Source organism: Aythya marila (assembly GCF_965140915.1).
Source record: "Aythya marila genome assembly, chromosome: 1".
In the NCBI taxonomy this organism is placed as follows: domain Eukaryota; kingdom Metazoa; phylum Chordata; class Aves; order Anseriformes; family Anatidae; genus Aythya; species Aythya marila.
The window spans coordinates 91,531,391-91,552,979 of NC_139042.1; the positions used below are offsets into that span (position 1 = coordinate 91,531,391).

General features: G+C 43.2%; 1 protein-coding gene across 7 annotated transcripts in view; it reads right to left on the reverse strand.

The window, feature by feature from the left end:
• The window catches only part of AGPAT3 (1-acylglycerol-3-phosphate O-acyltransferase 3), an 84,639-nt gene that overhangs the window by 20,803 nt on the left and 42,247 nt on the right, over positions 1–21,589 (reverse strand). The window contains exon 1 of one of the 7 annotated variants that reach the window (XM_082766368.1): positions 19,743–19,762. The exons of 5 other annotated variants lie outside the window; for them this stretch is intronic. The gene's annotated coding sequence lies outside the window, so the exon portion shown is untranslated. Of the gene's footprint in view, positions 1–118; positions 207–19,742; positions 19,763–21,589 lie in introns of those variants that run through there. One more of the 7 variants, XM_082766367.1, reaches the window with a different exon arrangement.

Sequence of the window (21,589 nt, forward strand, 5' to 3'; positions counted from 1 at the left end):
ACGTGGCAGTGAATAATTGCCAAGTACCAGCGAGCACCACTAGGGAGTGACCATAGAAAAACATTCAAAAGACTTGATGGAACCAGAAGGGGATAAAGCAGCTCCTGATACTACTTACCACTGCACTGGAGGGGCAGCCTTCCTTTCCTTTCCTGCCCTGAATGAAATCTTATCAGTATGATTAAGCCTCCTCGCCAGCTGCAGAAAACACTGTTAATGCCTCTGCTAGAGGTGAAATTGTATTTTCCTAACTTGTTGCTACAGCATTACAGCTGCAAACACAAACAGTATTAAAATGGCTATTCTCCAAATTTGATTTCAACCATTTCCTTTTATTGTACTCAGCACATGCAGAGAAAAAAAAAAAAGAGCAAGTCCGCACAAATTCAATTTCTGCTCAACATACATCCCCAGTTAGCTCAGCCTCTATTTAAACAAATGGATCAGATAACCGAAATGAATCCTGACTTGCTTAGAAGTGTGTCGACCGCAAGGCAGCTGCCACAAGGAAGAACTGCTTGGGAAATCTCTCTCATCGCAGGCATCGATCTATGAAGAAAGCAGGGGTATTTTCGCAAGTATTTGCTCACGATGTGAAAACTGGAGCCATGGTGTTGCAAGTTCACTGGGTGAAACCAGCCCAGATAACTTCAGTGATGCTCAGCCCCAACAGTGAACTCGGGTGACATCATTTTTTCCATAGCACGGCTTCGCTGCGACTGCAAGACACTACAGGATTCTCGTTTTTGCTGTCTGGTGACAAGGCCTGGCTGTGCATGGATGTACCTTGTGTTTATTTCAGGAGGACAAAGAGGCTGAAGGTTTAGCAAACTTAGGACAGCTTCAATTACAACACATCATTCACAATTGCTTGTAGGTGTTGGTGTGCCGGTTCTCCCCATACACACGCAACACCACTTGTCATCTTTCAGCCTGCAGTCTGGCACTTTCGCTTTACTACAAGCAATACCGATTTATTTATTTTTTTTGGTGGTGGTGGTTCTGTCAATTATTTTTTCCTAAAACTATATTATTACAAAAAAAAAAAAAAAACAAAACTTAATTGCATGTAAACTTTAGACTAGATAATTTGAAAACCCTGCAAACTTGTCTCATTTCTCACAGGCACACATGGGCTTATGGGTACGTACCCACTTAGAGATACTTGGAAGAGCCCTTGTAGACCTCAGCCTTAACAACCCATACCCTAAATTTGAACGTTATTAATTACAGAGATCCACCAGACTGCAAACATTTGAGTTCAAATTTGAGTTGTGTGACCTGCTTGCTGTCAAGAAGAAAAATAACAACAGCCACCACTTATAATTTTGTTCTGTGTGGCTTACAACTCGACTCATTTTGAAACCCAGACAGACAGATGTTACTCCTGGTTTCATCTTTAATGGAAGGGGCCAAGTCAAGAGTTAAGGGCAAAAAATACAAGGTGTTCAACCCTGGATGACAGAACCAGAGAGAAATTGCTCTTTAGTAAGCCTTACTGCTTTGGCACGGCAGGGCACAGCAGGAAGGGATGCCTCCAGCTCTCGTGCAGGGAGAGGGGGAAAAACAAGGCTGCGATTCACAAGAGAAAAAAGGGGGGGCAAAAAAAAAAAAAACAGGGCAAAAAGAAACAGCACACAGCAAGATATGTGATGATGCAATGCATGAGCTTGAACACTGTCTGTATTCTGTGTATTTTAAGACATAAATAGGAACTACAAACAGCTTTCCAAGTTCCTCATGGCTCTGGACAGGCAGTTAAATATGACTCTGTCAGAAATGGCTGTCGAAAACTTCTGCCAGTCTTGCTCCTCTTAGGAACTTGTAAGCTTCCCCCTAACCCTTTTTGTTTGTGAGGGGCTATTGCTCCCCCCCTTTGCCACTGCAGCCAAAGCCCAGAAGTTCCTGTCCCCACGATGGGAGACCTGTGGGTGCAAATCCTTGCTAGCTCCCTGGTTTCTTCTCTCCCTTCCCTCACATCCCACCCTCCTTTTTGTTGCACATCCCGACAGCTTGCTGGCTCTGTAAGGCATCCCACTGCGTGCCGCGGTGCTGTTGTGCCATCCAGCCACTGTGCCCAGCACCACCGGCACTGCCCTCCCATCGGGTATTCAGTCAGTACGTCAACCCCAAATTCTGAAAAATGCTGTCAGGTTTCCAGCTCGCACAGGCCTCGGGAGTAAAAGCAGCTGGGGAAAGCTCTTGGACAACTTAGCACGCTCCTGCAGGTCCAACAGTTCCACTTCAGGCATCCGACTGTAATTAGCCAAGTAATTTGTCCTCCTAACAGCTCTCTGCAATCTCGTTCTGAGTGCAACGACAAGGTGCTCTGCCCAATTGCAACTGCAACAGACAACAGGCAACGCTGGGATATTAAAATTAACATTTTAGGTGTTTAAAGTCAGCTCACACAATGTTTAGTCCTGCACTTGTGATAAACAAAACCGCCAGCAGCATCATGCAAGCAGTTCTGAGTGCTTGCCATGGAAAACAAGCCAGCAAACCTCTAACAACCACAGTATCTGCACGCTTCTGACTTGCTCCAACACACATACACTTTATACATACTTTGCTACAACACACATACATATAACATGCTGAGGATTTATCAGCCATCTCCAGGAGAGCAGCTGTAGGCCTCACAGACTTTTATTTTAACCCAGGAGCTCTGCTGGCATATGGAAGGAAATGGTCTGTACGTAATGACCATCGTAATCAGGGACAGGGTAAGAACTGCAAGTTAGGAGAGCACGGACTCCACAATTTACACACAATGTCACAAGGCTGGGCTGGCCATAAGAAGTGTTCTTATCAAGTCAGCACATCATTTATTCCATCACACTGCTGTTTACGTGCCTATGTGAATGCTACAGAGTATCTGCGATCCCATAAATACGTGATAAAATTTGCATTTTGACAGAAGCATGAATCCTTTTTTCAGGCAACATGGCAAGAATATCAAATCTCTTCCCTTCCCACAGAAGTAACTGATGTCATTTGAATTTCTCCTGTTCGGCCAAGGGACAGATTATCAAACACACAGTAATAGGAAAGTCAGAATTTATCTGATCTGTACTCTCTTCCAAAAGGACAGATGAGAAGTAGCAATTCTTCCCAACTCATAAATGGCGTGGATCCAATCCTTGCTTGACATTTAACTTCACAAACACTGAAGACATTATACCTGTGATGGATTTTCATTTTCTCTGACTCTTGTTCTCTGCAGCTCCCTGTTACTGCGTCATAAATACCTTGAATACTGGGGGAATGGTTCCACTGACCAGCAAAGGTGATACCAACAGTGCCAGAGGGGCTCCGATTCAGCACCACACACACGTACAGAAATAAAACAATAAAACTCAGGCTTTTAGTTTGATTTCTAAAAAAAAAAAAATAAAAAAAAAAATTACAACTAAACACATTCCAGTTGATGAAAATAATGAAAGAGGACTGAGATCAAAACTTACTATATATTCTATCACAAACACGCAACTGACCACAGAAATAACTTGTGCTATAAGTTGCCTTGGTGAGCTCTTCTCAATAGAGCTGGAAAACAGTGCTTTTATTATTTTGAAGAGCTCAGGACTTTTGCCCCACCTGACTGGGGGTCAAGTCAAGATTTAAAGCACCAGGAAATCACATTCTGCATTTAGCAGCTCTATTATTTGCAGCCTGTCCTATGGAGCAAATGCTTATGCTTACATTTTCCCCTCAAATGCAAGCACTTTCAATTCCTGCTGTGAAGAAAGACTTCTTGCCTTAATTACTTCTGGTTTCGATAGAGCTAGCAGGTGGAGGGAGACTATTTTCTTCATTTCGCCTAGTTCATTCAAAGTTGAAAACCCGACTGGGAGCTGAAGAAGGAAAGAGTCTCTCGCAATCTTGGTACAAAGAACAGGTGGGAGAAAATAAGGTCTCAATTTTAAATGGGGCGAGACTTTCCGGGGTACTTAAGTCTTGTTTTTCCCCTCACAGTAGTGCTCTGTTCTGAAAGTGAGCATGTTCTGGTCATGGTTACTCTTTTTTTTTTTTTTTTTTTTTTTTTTTTTAAGTGAAAATAATTCTGCTTAGAGATTTTCAGGCTTCCAAAGCCTTTCATTTTTTCTGAAGTTATAAAAGCAGACAAGTTTGCCTTTACAGGTGGAAAATGTATTCATATGAGTACAAAAATTTGAAACTATATTAATTATGACTGGTATAATAAAACATGATTTGGTCTTATTGATGCCTAGATGTTGATAAGAATCCTTTTTAATCATTAAGTGAACGTGACGGGGAAAATGCTAACAAATACTTAGAGTAACAAATCCTTTTGTCACTACCTTGACTCCTACCATACTTTCTAACTTACCTTAATCTCAACTTCACTTTCGTACCAAGTCTCTCCTTAGGTCCCAAATACTGAAGTTTGAGCAGGTTAAAGATACTTCGTCTGATTTTTATTATTTTTTTTAATTTTTGTTAGTTTTTAAAGGATGTTAAAAAAATAATTTAAAACAAACAAACAAACAAACAATTTCATTGAGAAACTTCAGGTATTCTCCATTTCTGAGCAGGGATTTACAATCTGACAAAGATTTGCTGGAGCACCACCTGCTCCTATTTGTACAGCTCATAAGCTGCTAAAACATTCAGAGCCTATTTGAATATGGAAAGTCACTGCCTGCAAGTTGCCAGAGCACTAGCCATTGAGTAGTTTGTAGAAGTGGTAAATAACAGAGTAATTAGCCGCATCAAGTGATTTCATTAAAACTTTAGATTTTTTCTAGATAGTCAGAACAAGTCTCACAACATCAGTAATTCAGCACTCCTCACAGTACAGCAAAGGGTCTAGGGAGCTACAAGTGAAAAATTGGATAAAAATGCATCATTTGGAAAATATTGCCTGCTTTCAGGTCAGCGTATTGTTTCCTCCATGACAAGTGCACAGCTCCCAGGTGTCCCTTGGAATTAGTTCTGACCTGGAGGGACATTTCCTAAAGCAAGCCATACAACTGTAAAACAGAAAATCTGGTATATGTTACTGCTGAGGTCAGCAGTAAATTCAGTCCAAGAACTGCAAAGAGAGAGCACAAACCTTCAAAAACCGCAGCTTCCCCGGATCCTTTTGGAGCCAGGGGCAGGGAGGATGCCCAGACTTCATTCTCAAGACTTCTGCCTCAAGTGCAGCTCAGGTAGGTAAGAGCAGGATGAAGACGGCAGCCTTGATATGCAGAGAGCTCAAGAGCTGAGAGCAGGGAAGGCAAAAGGTGGAGTCCAGGCACAAAGCAGCACGAAGGAGCAGATGCCGCTCTCAGACCATGCTCCCCTCTGTGATTTGTACATTTGAATTTGCAACAAGAAGAGGTCTTCTGCTCGTCACTCTCCACCTCCAAGCCAATATATTTAGCACACTATTTCCCTCCCCTCGCTATATGCAGCTACAGTGGTTTCTTAATATGTCAGAAGAAATCCTCATCACTGCTTTCCCCCTCCCCCAGTTGCTGAATCGGTGGAGTAAAATGACAATCTGGTGTGCTGACATCCCTCTGATAGCTACTGCCATGTCACAGAGGCATCATTAATGTCACCACCAGCACCACGCTTTGATTTAGTCAGGCAGGAGATGCTTAATAATTGCCAAGAAAAAAAAAATGAAAAAAGAAAAAAGACAACTAAATTTGGCTACTCATTTCCCAACAGGAAGGAAGCCGCATCCAGCCGCCTGCACACTTCACGTTGCTGCAGCTCCTTCGCTCTGCCCATGCATCGGCTTCCTCCAACTTAGCCTTGCTCCCAGTGGGCTAGCAAAGCAATCACTGGTCAATCCAAAAATTTCTCAGACACATCAAGAGGATAGTAAACCTAAAATATCCCTGACTTAGCTCGTCTCCTCACCACGTAAGCTTCTATTTTCAGCAGTGCAGCCTCTGTTATTGATCTCTTGAGAACAACAAAGGTTTTGGTTTTAATTCTCCCCTTGCCATAGCAATATGCACTAAGCAGAAAGTCTATTTAGTGAAGTGCATTTGACGCTGTTCCTGAACGCAAGACACAAAATAGTATCCTAATGGTTTGTGAGTTTTATTTTTAAAATAATCTCCCAAGAACTCAAGTTCCCCATCAATCTTCTGTCACTACAAGCCCCTTCCCTCAGTTGTGTTTTCTGCGAAAAAAGTTTTGAGCAAGAGCTATTGTATTTTAAGAACAACATTTTTTTTGATGCTTCTTTTCAAGCTATCATTTCTATTTAGTTCTCTCTCATAGCTTCTTCCCCTCCTCATTGTTAATGCACTCTTGATACCTCTACTCTGATGGCATTTTTGTCTTCTTACCCACTCCCATATATACGGCTCGTTTGTCTCCTCCATCTTTCTCCGTGTGACAGCTCCTGTGAGCACTTTATGATCTTTGCTACACATCCCAAAAATTGGCTTTCAGCTTCTAGCTTTATACATAAACCAGATTGCAAAGAAGTGAACAGAATACATGCATGACACTGACACTGCGTAAATTACCTCCGAAGAGCTACTGATGAACACATTTTCCAGACCACGGGACAAGTGAGAGAAGGAGAGAGATCCCAGCTGTAGACCACATCTTTTTTCCTGGCAGATTCCTACTGCAGGGTGAGGCAGGTCTCAATATAGACAAGGCCGAACTGGATGCGGGCACGAGATACGGTTCTATCCTTTCCAGACATAAAACAGCCCAAATGCAGTGGTCGGGTTCAGACTCCCCACCACTTCACCTGCCCAGAACTTCTTCTGGACGGAACAAGCAGCAAAGTCTGCTCCTTGCCTCCCTTCTCTGTTTGCAGATGGCAAAAGACGACACCAATTTGTACTACTGCTAACTGCATTAACATCGTACTGTGGTGTTAACAATATGCTGTGGTATTAACAACATACTGTGGTATAGCACGGAACAAGATGCCCAGGGATGCTGAGGAAATCCCATCCTTGGACGTTTTCAAAACCCAGCTGGACAGAGTCCTGAGCAACCCAACCTACCTGCGAAATAAGCCTTGCTGAAAGCCTCCTCAAACTCAAAAGGCACACTGGAGGTCTCACCTATATGTTCCTTCTATATGTCCTTCTACTTTTTCATTATTACTATTTTTTTTAATGAATGCTTGTCAAATTCTGGGCCTTCGATGACATCCCACTAGGAAAAAGGATGTTGAGACCTCATATTTGACCATGGGAGACCACTCTGAGACCCCTTCTTCCCTCCCTGAAATGTCATCAAAGGCATTCATCAGGAAGGCAGGCAATGCACTTTGAGCAATAATAATTAAATCCAAGCTGCCCAAGTTTTCACTCCACTTCCCAGGTGGTTTTTGCAGCCTGCAGTGAGCTTTATGTTGCCATGGCTACTCTTACAAGCAGTTCACCCCTCCTTTAAAACTAATCACTTCCCAGTTGCAGCATACACATACCCTATCAGGTAACTCAGCCACAGATTTTTTTTTCCCCCTCTACCAGCTCTGCAAACCTGAATTTTGATTTAAAGCAACTTCACCCATTTTCCTTCTCAAGATAGATGCAAGTTAAATATTACCTAGAGCGTTTCTTTCATTAACTTCTTCTACAGCATTAAGAAGCTGGTCTCTCTCATCGCATCTTCCAAACTTCACAGTTAAGTCTCTTATTTTCTGTATCACTATCTGACATAATTTGTTTGCAAAGGGCATCAAAATCAACCACTGGGGACCAAGTGCCTGAGGAGCTGCACTGCTGCATACCCCGTGAGGAATGGGAACAGTGCCTGCCTCTCCCTGCTCGTGGTCCGTGGTGGAGCAGCCACTGCAACAGGCACGATCAGCAAAGTCCCTCAGGTCAGCTTGTTTTGTGTTCAGGAGTAAAAACAGGCTGTGCAGTGTTGACAGCCGCTCTTCCAGTCTTTTCTCCAGACTTTAATTTCTCATCTTTTCCCTTAGCTCCAACGCCAACACATGCATTGGGATCGCTGTTCTGTTCATGCATGACAACTGCTCTGGTTGCAAAGAAGAGCTGGAGGAGCTAGCCATTAATCATTACAAAGCAGCCTGCCGAAGAAAGAAATTTAATAAGTGGTTCCACAAGACTGGTTACCTACAGATTTGTCTACAAATTCATAGTTTTGTGCTGACTGACACTTTTACAAGCTCACATCTCTGTAGATGCATGATATCAAAGAACACCCAAATTTATGTCTCTACATTTCCCTAAGGCAAGGATCTGAACTGCACCTTTCTCCTTTCTTTGGCTACCTCCACGAAGCTCGTGGGAATCCAAATATTTTGGAGACCCTCTATCCCACCTCCACCTGCCAGCCAAGCGTGGTTGAAAAGCTCTCGATGAGTTCAGAATATAGGATTGAGGGGATGGACTTCGAGAAATGTTTTAGAACAGCCCAGCAGCGTAAGTTTTATTGCCATAGTGAAGCAGGCTGAAAGCCTGCCAAGCTCAACCCCTTCAAATCACCAGATTTAAATACAGAGCAATGCTGTCAGCCTGGATGAACTCATGGTCTGTGCACATGGGCGTAGTCACAAACTCTTTTGGGTAATGAGTTTTTAGATATCTAAGATTTCCACGTTTGCAGATCCATGAACAGTTATTTCAGAAATAACTCCTGAAATCCACATTCAGAAAACTGAAAACTCAAAGCTTCAATTTCCCCATAACTCACAATTTGAATACTCTGCACTCTTAAAAAGAGCACAGTTTGGTGCTGCGCATGTGTTAGGAAGACGCTGGCAGTCTAATCTGCAGGCACTCATCTCATAGACAGTTACTGAGTCAATGGAGGACACCTATCTACTCAGTACTTTAGTTTATTAGTTTAAGCTGCCTAAATATAGCAGCAGAACTTATAGGGGTTTAATACTGGTGTGGTGATATTTAAAGTGCAGCAGCCCCTAGTTAAGGGACGCATTGCCCACCAATAGTAGATGTTGTATCACCACACACAAAGTGCAACAATCTCTACAGATGCACCCAAAAAATGAGCTTCTGTACCATGCTCAGATCTGTTCTTCCTCTGCCTCCCTTAATGATGGTGCAGACCGTTTGCCCAGGAGGGCAAACAACATTTGGGGGTGCATTTACCACAGCACAGCCAGCCAGCGGAGGCGATTCTCCCTCTCCATTTAGCATTGGTGCAGCCTCACCTTGAATATTGCATGCAGTTGTGGGCTCCACAATATAAAAAGGCTGTTAAGGTCCTTGAAAGCATCCAGAGGAGGGCAACAAAGTAGTAAAAGAAAGGCACATCCTGTGAGGAGAGGCTGAGGACACTTGGGTTGTCCAGCCTGGGGAAGAAGAGGCCAAGAGGTGACCTGGTTGCTCTCTGCAACCTCCTGAGGAGGGAAAACAGAGAGGGAGGTGCCAGCCTCTGCTCCCTGGTCACTGATGACAAGATACAAGGGTAAACAGCACAAAAACAGCAAAGGAAAGGGAAGGGAAAGGGAACAGCAAGGGAAGACATAGCACAAAGCTGGGCCGGGGGAGGTCCAAGCAGATATTAGGGAATGTATCTTTACTGAGAGGGTGGCCAAACACTGGAACAGGCTTCCTAGAGAGGTGGTTGATGCCCTGTGCCTGTCAGTATTCAAGAAACATTTGGACAATGCCCTCAGTGACGCGTGCTTTAACTTTCGGGTATCCCTGAAGTGGTCAGGCAGTTGGACTCGATGACCTTTGTAGGTCCCTTCCAGCTGAACTATCCCACCTCACCACTGTACTCTGCAGTGAACTTGCCAAGCAAAGCATGCTTCTTCTCTCCCCCATCCTTTTGTTTTGAGAAAAACACCACCTTCTCAACCCCAGAAACGTCATCGGCTTCACAAGCACCGTAAGCTGTGCCTGCTTAGAGCTTAAGCCCTCTGCTTTGCCACCAGGCGCGGAGCAAGGACAGGGGCCTGGGGACGCCGCGTGCTTCACCCACTGTCCCGCTGGGAGGGCAGAGCAGGCCCAAGTGCCTCAAGAAGCCCTTGACTTGCATGGCACCAACCCTCTTTGCATTTCGAAGTCCTTTTAAGAGCTGGTGAGGCAGACTGGTGTGTAGACACGTGAATGTGCTTAGTATGGATGAGGTATATATTTTTTAAGTCTCCCCCCGAAGGCCCACCTCTCTGAAAAGGGCACTCTCTCCCTTTCAACCATGCAGAAAAGACGGGGGTTCATCAGGGAGCAGGGCTCTTCCTTCAGCTGTGCTGCTCCCATAAGAGCTGGGGAGCTGGTAAGGAAACAGTAACATAGACCTGGCTATGCCTTTTTGCTTATTTATTTTCCCCAGAAGTGAATCTTTCTTTAAAACAGTATTTTAATAGGCAGCCACTATACAGACTTCCCCTGTGCTATTCTCTTCCAAAAAAACACAAATCAAATACCAAACTGACAGGAGGAGAACTTGAAGTTCGTATTTGATTAGCATTGCATTTACAATGCAGTAATTCCCCGAGTCCTCCGCCATCCTGAGGTCCAGCTCCACCAGGCTCTGGACAGCCACAGGAACCGCCTGGCCCCATGGTGTGTAAATCATTCCTCTAACTCTTACAAAGTAGAAATCTCCAGGTTATTCCACCTAAAATGTCAGACAGATGGCAACTAAAATGTTCAGTATGCAACGCAAATATTCACTGCAAGCACACAATGATGGCAAATACTAATAAAATCGAAGTGAAGCTGAAGATAGATGACATGAGAGATCACAGGCCAAACTATTGTTTCAAATACCTGAAATCAGGAGAGCAAGCCACAATTCTGATCAATAAAGCAAATAAAACAAATGGCCAATGAAATTAGGCATCTCATTAAAACTCCTTGAATATACATGCAATTATAGCATAGGCCTCCCCCTTTCTCAAAAAAGCTGAAGTATTGCAATACACAAGGCAACAGTAACCAAAACTTTGTGATCTGGATTATTCTGCTCCTAACTCTGAAAAATAGATTCATCAAATCAAACCATTCAGCAGCTATGTTCATGGCATGTCCAGGCATTTCAACACAGGACTGAAGTTACAAGGCAGGGCCAGGAACACAGTCAAATCATCAAGTTAAAATACCTGAAGTTCTGATGAGAAGTATACCAAGCAATTTATCTAAAAACATATTAGTATTTCATGTTCCTTTGCTGGCCAAAAGTTATCTTGGAATGGCTCAATAAAATAAAAAAAATACAGCAGAGGATTATAAGTTTATCCGATGTATTAAGTGATTACAAGCACATATAGAATGATAAATCCATTATTTATGCACTAAGCAATCTGTCGATTGGTAAGGAAAGAAAATTCTTCTAGGGTCTCACGTTGTGGGGGTGACTTTACCCAAACAACTCCCTGTGGCAGTAATGCCTAGCAAAAGAAAATCTGCAGTCTCATGTTCTTATAATTTCTGTGGACTTGAGTTTTGTACTACAACCTGTATATACAATGGATTGCTGCAGTATATTTTGTGGGGTGTTCATAGCAGTACCAGAACAAGCCTGTGTGTGGAAGTGTAAGTGTGAAGATGCTTGTGAGGTCTCTGGACTATTTTACATACAGTCTCCTCAAATCACAGGCGGCCGTAACCGCTACAGTCCCTTGCACATCTATCACAGCTACCTGAGCCTTTGCGTATCTGAACGATGCCTTTTTTTCCATTATTATTACTATTATTTTTCTGTTCTTCTGGAAGAGCACGCTGGCTGGATTTCCTGGGATGTTGCTGAGGTTGGCAGTGTTCTTGCATCAGATTCACAGCAAGGGAGCCAGCCCCAGGTGCATGCATGGTGCCAGCGAAATCCCAGAGTACCAAAGACCCTTTGTTTCCTCAGATGAAATCTTTGAGAGTTTGAACTACATTTAGCCCAGAAGGTGACCAAAATGCCTCCTATCCAGCAAGCTAATAAGGCTGCTCTAACCCTGGAGAAGCAAAAGACCACAGATGGAATTACAGAAAAACCGGGTTAATCTCTCAATATGCAAAGTTGATTCCCTGCTGAACTGGTGATCTCTGATCTTAATCACCCCAGCTCTATCTGAGGATACTGTAGAAGAACTGCAGCAGACCAAGTAACAAGTAACTTAAACATATTAAAAAAAAAAAAAGTCTTCCTAGTTACTAAGTCTTTCTGTTTACTTCCTACAGAGCAGACATGTTAAAAAATTAATTATTTAAAATATTTACCAAAGGCAGTGTTGGCAAGCAACAAAGCAGCAGCAAAACAAAGAGTTAAAAATAATAAAACCAACAAAGCACTGAGGTATTCTTGTTAGGCTTCATCCACGTCTAATCAGAAGGGTTTGAATGAGCTTCTTTTTCACAAATAAATAGATGATGTCATTAATTTTCTCTTGAACCTTGAAGCTGCTGAAGAAGAAGATCTGATCTAATGCCAGTTAATTCCCGCTGCGTGCAGAATTGTAATCTGTCCTGCAAACCAGATCTGACCTGGATTCAAGTCAAGAATTTGAGTGGACAAAACAGGGAAAAAAATTTATAGGACAGATGTACATTCTTTACCCATGTACACCATGCACACAAGTTTACATTTGTATCCATACAAAAGCATAACTTATCATATACACAGTCCAACAGTGAGTCAAAACTTGCAGAATTAGACTACACTTTGGTCACATATACACCTACCACATGTACCTTCTTTGGTTAAAAAACTACAAAACAAAACATTTAGCAGTACAGCTGTTAACATGCTTAAGCTCTGCATTTCCTGTTTTTTAACATTAAGAATATTACATTGCTTATATAGGTCCTGTTTTCTTGAACATTTTGAAGACTTAAGAGGGTAGTAACGATGCACCTTTTAATTTGTGCTCCTACACTGTACAGCTGAAAGCTTACATATCTGCAGAAATTCACTGTAAAGCTGAAACATAAATAAACTCATCAATATTAGAAGTGCGTGCATACACACACAGAGGACTGTAGGCTTGTAAACAGCACAAGCATAATTGCCTGGAGGAAATACTTGGCAAAAACAAAAGGCGAGAAGATCACCCCACAGATTTTAATTTATTTGTTTCTTCATTGCTTTATAAAACAAACAAACAAAAGAACCCACACATTACTCTGGGGACTTGTCCTCTCTAAAATCACATCCCTCGGAAAGCTCTCCAATCATAGCTGTATTAATTACGGCTCCAGCAGGCTTTTTCTTTTACAGCCAAAGCGACATGTAATTTTTCCACTAAAACTTGTCAACAGATTGCACACAGGTTTCAAGAAGTTGCTATTTACTCCAGACACAGCTCCGCGAAGTTCTGAGATTTCTTTTGGCTGCACATCTCGGGCACATGGAGAAATGATGCCAGCCCAGAAATGTGGGGCAGCCCCGTGCTGCCCTTACCTCTCGCAGAGCCCACGCAGACACCTTGCTGAGGGCTCCTCCAACATGCAGGAAAAGCCAGGAACACACAATCTCCGTCCCAGCATCTCCATGCCCCCCCCCACCTGCTCTGGCCCCCAGGGCAAAGCAACCTCCTGAGCTCCTGGTGGGGGAAAAAACGATGGCAGTCCTCTGTTCGCACCTGCCTGAGATTTCTGGTGAAGTGCTGAAGACACAGGTGTCACACAAACAACGTGACAGGGACATGCACCCCAACTGTGAGCCTGTCACAGCCTGATTTCCGAGTTCTGTGCCAAGAGAGACAACCACGCAAATAGTAACCAAGAGCAGGAAAATGAGATAATTTAGAAAGGCTCTCACGATGAACACGAAAGACAATTGCAGTCTTCTCCAATGCCTGCTATACCATGTAGAGCCCTCATACTCTCAGCTGAATAAAAATACAGAAACCTCAAACAACAGCAGCAAAACTGAGTCCCATGACACCTCAGAGAGCACTTGCATGGGTAGGGGATGAACAAGGGATGCTATCAACAGCTACCAGCACCTTTGTAAGTGCATCAAGCCTCCGAGAGCATTGCAAAAGGACCAGCACCCTTCATCCCACCCAGGAAAGCATTTCAAAGAAGGCATTGCCATAGACACAGCACAAAATCCAACTTACCAGTACAAGTAATAGGCTAAAGCCAGCGCAATGAGCGTAGCACAGATTCCAGCTAGCAAGCATGCACCCGACTGGCCTACCAACATCTTCCCAGGCCGTTATTGATTGATAAAACCTAAAAAGGAGGAGGAAAAATGGAGGGGCAAAAATGGGCGACGTGAGTCCTTGCTGGGAAAGCAAATCAGTCTTGACATGGAGGAGGGATTATGATGACAAAAGCACATCGAGGTAAATCTGGAAGCGCTGCGGCTACTAAAACCGCCAGCTCAGCAACAGGAGGAAAAAAAAGCCAGGTGTCTTCTTCTTTACGTGGCTTCGTGAAACACTGCACTAAAAAAAGCCCCTCTCGCCTCAAAGAATGAAGGCGTGATGGGGGCAGAAGTGGACTAACATTTAAAATAGGTAATACTTCTCAATAAATGTTACTGTCAGGTGGTGGTGCTGACAAACCAGGCTTGTGCCCTAATCCAATAATCTTCTTACAGCAAATTACCAGGCTACAATCAACTGGATTCACTCGCGTGGTGAGGTATGTATGCCCAGTGCTGCTGCTTGACACGTTTTCTGGATGTTGTTTTGTGTTTGTTTTTTTGTGTTTGTTTTTCTTAAGAGCTGAGAAAGGACAACCCTATGTGGTAAGAAAGAGAAGCCTACCTCTCTTCTGTGAGGAGCCAGCATGAGATTTTTGGGAGCATGGCTGCAAAGAAAGGGTTTGGTCTGCCTCCAGAGTACAGTCCTCCCAAGGCTGGAGGACTATGTGCCTCAGCAGTGTGAAGACAAGATGTCTTTTAACAATGTGAATAAAGAAAGGGGCCTTGCAGGCAGATGGGGAACAGGCTGTGGGGTGCTTTTTTGTGGAGGGGAAACTGTGACTGCACTGCCTGCAGGTCTTGGAGGTGAACTCTACCACATTACAAGCGATGGTATTTTCTCTCTTCTACTCCAGATTCAGGGCTCTGGCAAGGCCTGAACCATGGCAGGCCTGCTCCTGTGGGCTGGTTAACAAGGTGGTGACAGGGGATCCAGGGAAAGGAAGCAGCAAGGAGCCTACTGGAGGCCCTGGGCCTGCTGGGCCATTCCACACCATGATCCCAACAGGGACTTGAGGCCATGGCTGCACTGAGACAAAAAAGGTGGATGGTGGAAGAGCGTGGCTGCTGCTCGCCCAATTCACCACAGCCCTCAGCGTGAGGACAGGCCCTTCAGCTGGCATAGCTGATCCTCGTGTGAGAAGGGCCAGGCCTCCAAAAAGAGCAAGACGAAACCAACTCCAAGCACAGTCTAGCTGAAATACCACAGAAAAATTGAAGCAGCCATTGCAGACACAACATTTCCATTTGCTGACCAAGCCTGGGCAGGAGCTGTGGGGTGCATACAGCGAGCTGTGGGGTGCTTCTGGCTCCCCCAAAACCCCTGGCTGCCCAGCACGTGCAGCCACGGAGGTTTTAGTGAAGTGGGAAGAATTGGTGCAAAACCGTGCCAGAGAAAATAAACAGGAAGTCTGACAATCAGAGAAACACACAATGCTTGCAACTATTTAGAAACACAGCCAAAAAGGAAACTAGAGGCTGTGAATTTAAAAATCACAGCCCAATAGGAGATTTTATCTGGCATGACGCTCAGCAGAGCTGGGTGGAAAAAAAGGAGCATAAGACGCTGCCTCTGAGTTTAAAAGTAAGCATAAGATAAGCATGCCATGTGCTAGAAAGTGTGGTGAGAAAGGTCACATGAACCTTTCTCAACTGGGACAGAAACAACCCAGCATTTATGTCTTTAAGGAAAACATCAGTTGCTTTCTCTGCACAAATTCAACAAGCCCTCATACCCTGCTGTGTCCTGAGAGCAGCGTCCAGGCATATTTCAAACACTTTTCCAACCTCACCTGTAGCTCAGCCACATTTGTGAAGTGATTACACAGGCAGAAGTGTCACCGATATTCACATCCCTGTCAGCTGAGGAAGCAGCTTGCAACCAAATTTCTTGCTTGGGAATAGTATTTGTGGGCTCCAAAGAAGTTTCTATGGATTATCTTTCCCAGCCTGAGACTGGACACACTATTTCTGTTCTCAGTTATAAATACAAAAGTTATATATTAGAACAAGAACCCAAGGGACAAACAGGCGTAGTTCAGAGATGATAGGTTTTCAGACATGTACAATCTGCAAACTGGTCCTTGCAACATTTCTGTAGGTGAAGCTGAATCACCAGTTTGCAGGACTGCTGATCAGTACTTTTCCAGAGCACAATATTCATTTTAAAAATTGCATATAATGGAACATGGCTGGGCGCAGGACAGCCTTATGATTTTGTAAATAAAAACCAAAACAAGAGTAGCAATTATCAAGAGGCCTCATTTTAAAAAATTAATTAGGAAGTCACAATAATTGTCTATATCTGGAACAAGTTTTACTTGGTATTTCGTTTATAAAAGCAATTCTAAAATTATAGTGCTGGTATTCAAACAGTGATTCTATAATGCCAGCCCTTACATAACAAACAGAAAGGAGTTATCTAACAGAAGTGCTATTAGTACGGAATGATTTCTGAGTAATAGGCCTCTTGTATTGTGTGAAATAATCAATGTTATATAATTAAACTATGTTGCCAATCTTAGTCTCCGATGATTAAGAAAAACCTCAGTGGTGTCTACTCATTTTTAAGACTACACAAAACGCTCCCCTCTGCTCGGAGTAGTTAAATTTTCAAGGCAGGTGGGAATTCATCCTTTGTATTCAGATAAAAATAAACTACAATAGAAATTTCATGAGCGTACATGCATCTACGCAAGGAGCTGTAAAACCCAGGGACCCATCCAAAAGCCCACTTTCAGCCACAGAGAATGGCTGGTGGCTTGAAATAAATTAATAATTAAAAAAAGGAAGAGGAATATTGGGATAGAGGCAGGTGTCTATAAATTTGAGTCATCTTCTACATGGATAGGGTGAATCTGGAAAATGTTTTCTGGCAGTTTCCTTCCCTCTTAAACCAGGGATGCAAAATAAGGGATAAACAACAACAACAAAAAATCCAATCCACGATCATCCAAGATTTAAGTGTTAAAAGGGGGATGATACACTTCTCTTTCTGGATTGAAAATTATGCGAAAATCAACCCTTGAAGAAAAAAAACAAAGCCAACCAGGAGACACCTGTCAACATGCAAATATGCTGTGGCTGAACAAGGAGAAGCTTCTGGCTGCTGCTAAATGAAGTCTCAGAAAACGCTGCATGCGTGCCTGTGAGCCCCTACTCGAGTTCAAAGCTTTTCTTTGATGCAGTGCATACTAATAGGGAAGAAACTGGAAGTCTGTCTTTCAAGAAACACTGAGCTGCTTTAAATTTTAGGTATGAAACACTACTATCTGCAAAACAGGAGCAATGTGATTTATCTTATGACTGCAGCCACAGTAACACTCTTCTGCAACAGCCTTGTGGCTACCTGACCGGTGCTACAGGTGAACCACGGGGGAGCAGGATGGCTCTCAGGTTCCTGGAGGCAACCCGACCACCTCCATCTTACCCACTCCTGAGAGGGGACCAGGACACACAACACGAAGCACACTGGTTTCTCTTATGCTTCACGCTTCTTCAATGCTTGCTACTGCTACTCACCTGCCAGGATGCAGAAGCTTAAATAAACCACCAAGTAACTCAAAAATGCAATAAAGAGAAGGCCCCACATGACAACAGAGCTATCTGCATGCTGTACAAATAACAGCTTTAAAAAAAAAAAAAAAAAAAAAAAAAGGAATTTTTTTCCCTGCTCATGCACTGCTGTATTAAACGAAGAAATTCCACAGAAGAGCATTTGCAGAATTTCACCCTGCAAATGGGGTGCCCAGAGAGCTGGGGAGTCTCTCTCCCCATGTTAAGGAAGTATAAGCTTCCACCAGAAAATTTGCAAGGGTTCAGTCTGGGAGGGAGGTGCAGACCATGCAGGAGAGGGATGGAAGATGAAAGCTGTTCTTCTGAAGTATTTGGCTTTGGAAGATCTCAGTAACAAGAGAGACATGGGGAAAAAAAAAAAAAAATACTAAAACCAGAAGCAGTAGTGTTTTACTGGGCGACTAACTGTCGCTTAGGCAGCTTCAGATAAAACCCTGTTATTTACAGTCAAGAAAGAATAATAGGTGAAAAATGTGGCTTGGAATAACAAGAGGCACAGAACCCAAACAGCTTCTCAGATGGCTCACGCGAGCTGAATTGGCACAAGAAATTGTGTTTGGGAGCTTGATGCTGTGGAGGAGGATGCTCAGTGCCATGCTACTTTGTCCAGTCTGTCTTTTACAACCCAAACGGTGAGAACGCAAGGAAGAGCAATAGAGAAGGCCAGCAAGCCACATCACCCCCTTCCTCCTTGTATAGGATCTTTTATTCTCTTCCCTATCACCTCAACTGTCATCAGCAGCGTGTTCCAGCCAGAAAACAACAGCTATGCTCCTTTCAGGTGATTTGACTGACAAATATTTCACAATGCTGTTATCAGCCTGAATTCATAATCATCCCTGTGGCCAGGTCTCGTTTTGCATATACATAAGACAGGGTATCTTTCTAAAAAGATAGGGCAGACTGTCGAGCAGACTGATAGCGAAAGCAAATACGTGCTGGGCAAAGTTTTTTGTTCTGTGTTCTCAGACAAGATCACACCAGCCCCTTCTGACCTGAATACCAAGACTGTGTGCTGTGTGGCTGCTGTCAATCTTTTCAGTGTAAATAAAATAAAATAAAAATAAAATAAAAACAAAGCAAAAACCCCCAAACATGCCAACAAGACCAAAGAACAAACCATTAGGGCATCACATTCTGAATGTAAGGTTGAGCTTCAGGCACATGAACGCAGCAGGCTTTTACACGAGGCACAATCTTTCTAAATTAGAAGCAGCCCCCTTCATAAACACATTATCCCAACTCATTCAAAAAAATAATTTTGAAATAGAAAGTCTGTAGGCTGTTAAAATTTGGACCGTTGTTGGCCATTCAGCTGGGAAACTGAACAGAAATTGTTCTGCCAACAGCCCATCCTATTTAAAAACCCATATGAGAGAAAGATCTGAAAAGAAACATTTATAGCTCTCCTCATTCCTTAAGATCTTTCATCTCTTGGTAGCTTGGCATCCTATTGATAAACACATCTCTTGTAGGATATAGTTAAATCATTATGAATTCTTCAGATCAGGGGTCCCTTCTGTGGTAACACATGCAGACTTTGAACTCCAACAATGATCAGAAATTGAGGACCGGTTAGCGTTTTCATGATTCAGTTTCGTTGTTTTGCTTCCTCCAAACAGTAGCCTTTTAATGCAGTGTTTGAGAGGGACGTGACCTAAATATCTTTTCACTGAAGGCTGCAGGGATACTTGAAATGACTAGCCCACTAAAAACGCATACTTTTGTTGCACTAGTGGAATTCAGAGCTAGTCTGCATGAGGGCGGCTCCCCAAACAACAGCAAAAGCACCCAAGTTTTGACAGATGCTCTCTGCTCTTTTTGTCATCGTGTCACATAAACTAGCTCAGACTGCATCTAGACAAAAGGACATTAAAAGTAATCTTGATGCTGTGAGTACCTTCTCAGTCCTACAGGTGTCACAGTACTGACACTAATCCAACTGTGGGAGATTTCTCAATGACCTAACCCCGAGCAAGGCGGACAGCTGTGTGCGTGGAAGTTTCTACATCTCAATACCTTCCACACTATCACTTCCACTTCTGTCAGAGATGCACAATAGCACTGGAGCAGAGGTTGTTTTCTGTTACCTGGCACGTTTATAAAGCACCAGAAGCAGCATCAGCTGAAATTAGTAGTATGAAAGCAGGCACCCGTTTCTCTTGGAGCTTGCATCGTTTCAGAGTAGTTGGAGTACCAAATCGAAAATTGCTCCCTGTCATTTGAAAAATTACAAACTAATTAGTAAACAGAGGTGTTTATTGTAGCAAAGCCTCACATTCAAAAGGGCCTATGTGCCATGCTTGATTTCTGAATGCCATCGCTGCTAGCTTGGCACCGCTCTTCAAAACCTCCTCAGTCAGGAAGAGTAATGGTTTGAGAAGCAGCATTTATGCTCTTATGATTCATTTTTATCTGCCAGAATAACCCTTAGCTCATCTGCAATTATATGCCAAAAAATCAGATATTCAAGCATATTAAAAACTGCCTGCAGTTCAATGTGACGTGTTAATATAGAACACATTTACAGACAGTGAGTCTAGCAAACCAGGCTAGCTTGGTTTTAAATAAACAGACTGCTCTAATTACCAAAACTGATTTAAAAGAATCAATATTTCTCCAATAAAGATATACAACAAGAACCTTCATGCTATTTACTCAGCAATGTATAATTGCTTCTTAAGTCTGAAGTCAGTTCTGTTCACTTTTAAGCCCACTAAACAGGAATTATTACTTCCATTGAATCACTCTGTTTAAATTCCTCTTACCTTTATTGTAAGCAGCCAGATTTTGGAAATACCTGTAATAATTCAAATTTTGCTGCATTAGTAAGTATTTTTCTGTGACTGATTTCATTACTTCTGGGCAACTAGGAGCTTATTTAGACAGCTGATTTGACTGACTGCTCACAAGTCCTACTCCAGGCACTGCAAGAGGCTCACTCTTAACTCTTCCTTAGGGTTGGCATGCCCTGAGGTTTGCTTGTGCGACTGCTTTTAGAGTACTTACTGATCCCAAGTCTGTAAAAAAAAATTAACAGCACCAAGTTGTATCTTAAGCTAAACCATATTTTTTAATTTTTTTTTTGTTCAGAATGTTGGAATTTTTATTTTATAAAAAAACGGATCATTTCAGGAGGCTGACTTGGGGAGCAGTTAACCTAACTAAATGTAATAAATCGGTACTGGCAGGCATGAGGGATGAGCAGCCTGAACACAGCAGCACATGCAACTGAGCTGTAAGTTTGTGTTACCAAATATCCTAGCTCTACATTAGCCCGCAGTCATTAACAGCGAAGACGTTTCCCTTCTGAGGTACACATCACAACAGTAAGCAGCATCCCTATACCTGCAACAGAAGAAAAGGAATCGCAAGAGAGGATGCTTCTGTACGTTAGCCCTTTTGCTCCCACGTTGATACATATCCAAAATCTCTACCCAATTCCTTACTGAGTATGGCAGAAACTTCTAGAAGAGTAGAGGAGCGTCTTCCTTGACAGCCATCCAGAGGGGACTTGCAAAACCCCTGTCCAACCCCTGGCAGTGCCGCTGAGCGGCCTGAGCTGCTGCCCTACCTGCACAGCCCTTCTCCTCCATGGTGGAGCAACACAGTTGTCGCAGCAGCCACATTATCTCCTCTCGCTGCCCTCAGTTTCCTCCTTTCTGTTGTCACGCTGTGGCAGTAACAAAGGATGTTCTCCTCCGAGAGGGTTATCTTTTATCTGTCAGCCTTTTTCAACCACAAATGCTTATGTTTGTGTAATCTCCAACTCCGCAGCCTCAAGCCAAACCATTCTTGTGCACCAGGCTACTGGTCCAAATAAACCTGAACACCAAAACCAAGGCAGAAACAGAGACGCCCTTAAGGAGATGACCAAGGCACAGAGCCTTGTGATAGAACTGGCCCTGCTTACGTGGCATAATATTAATACTGGTTG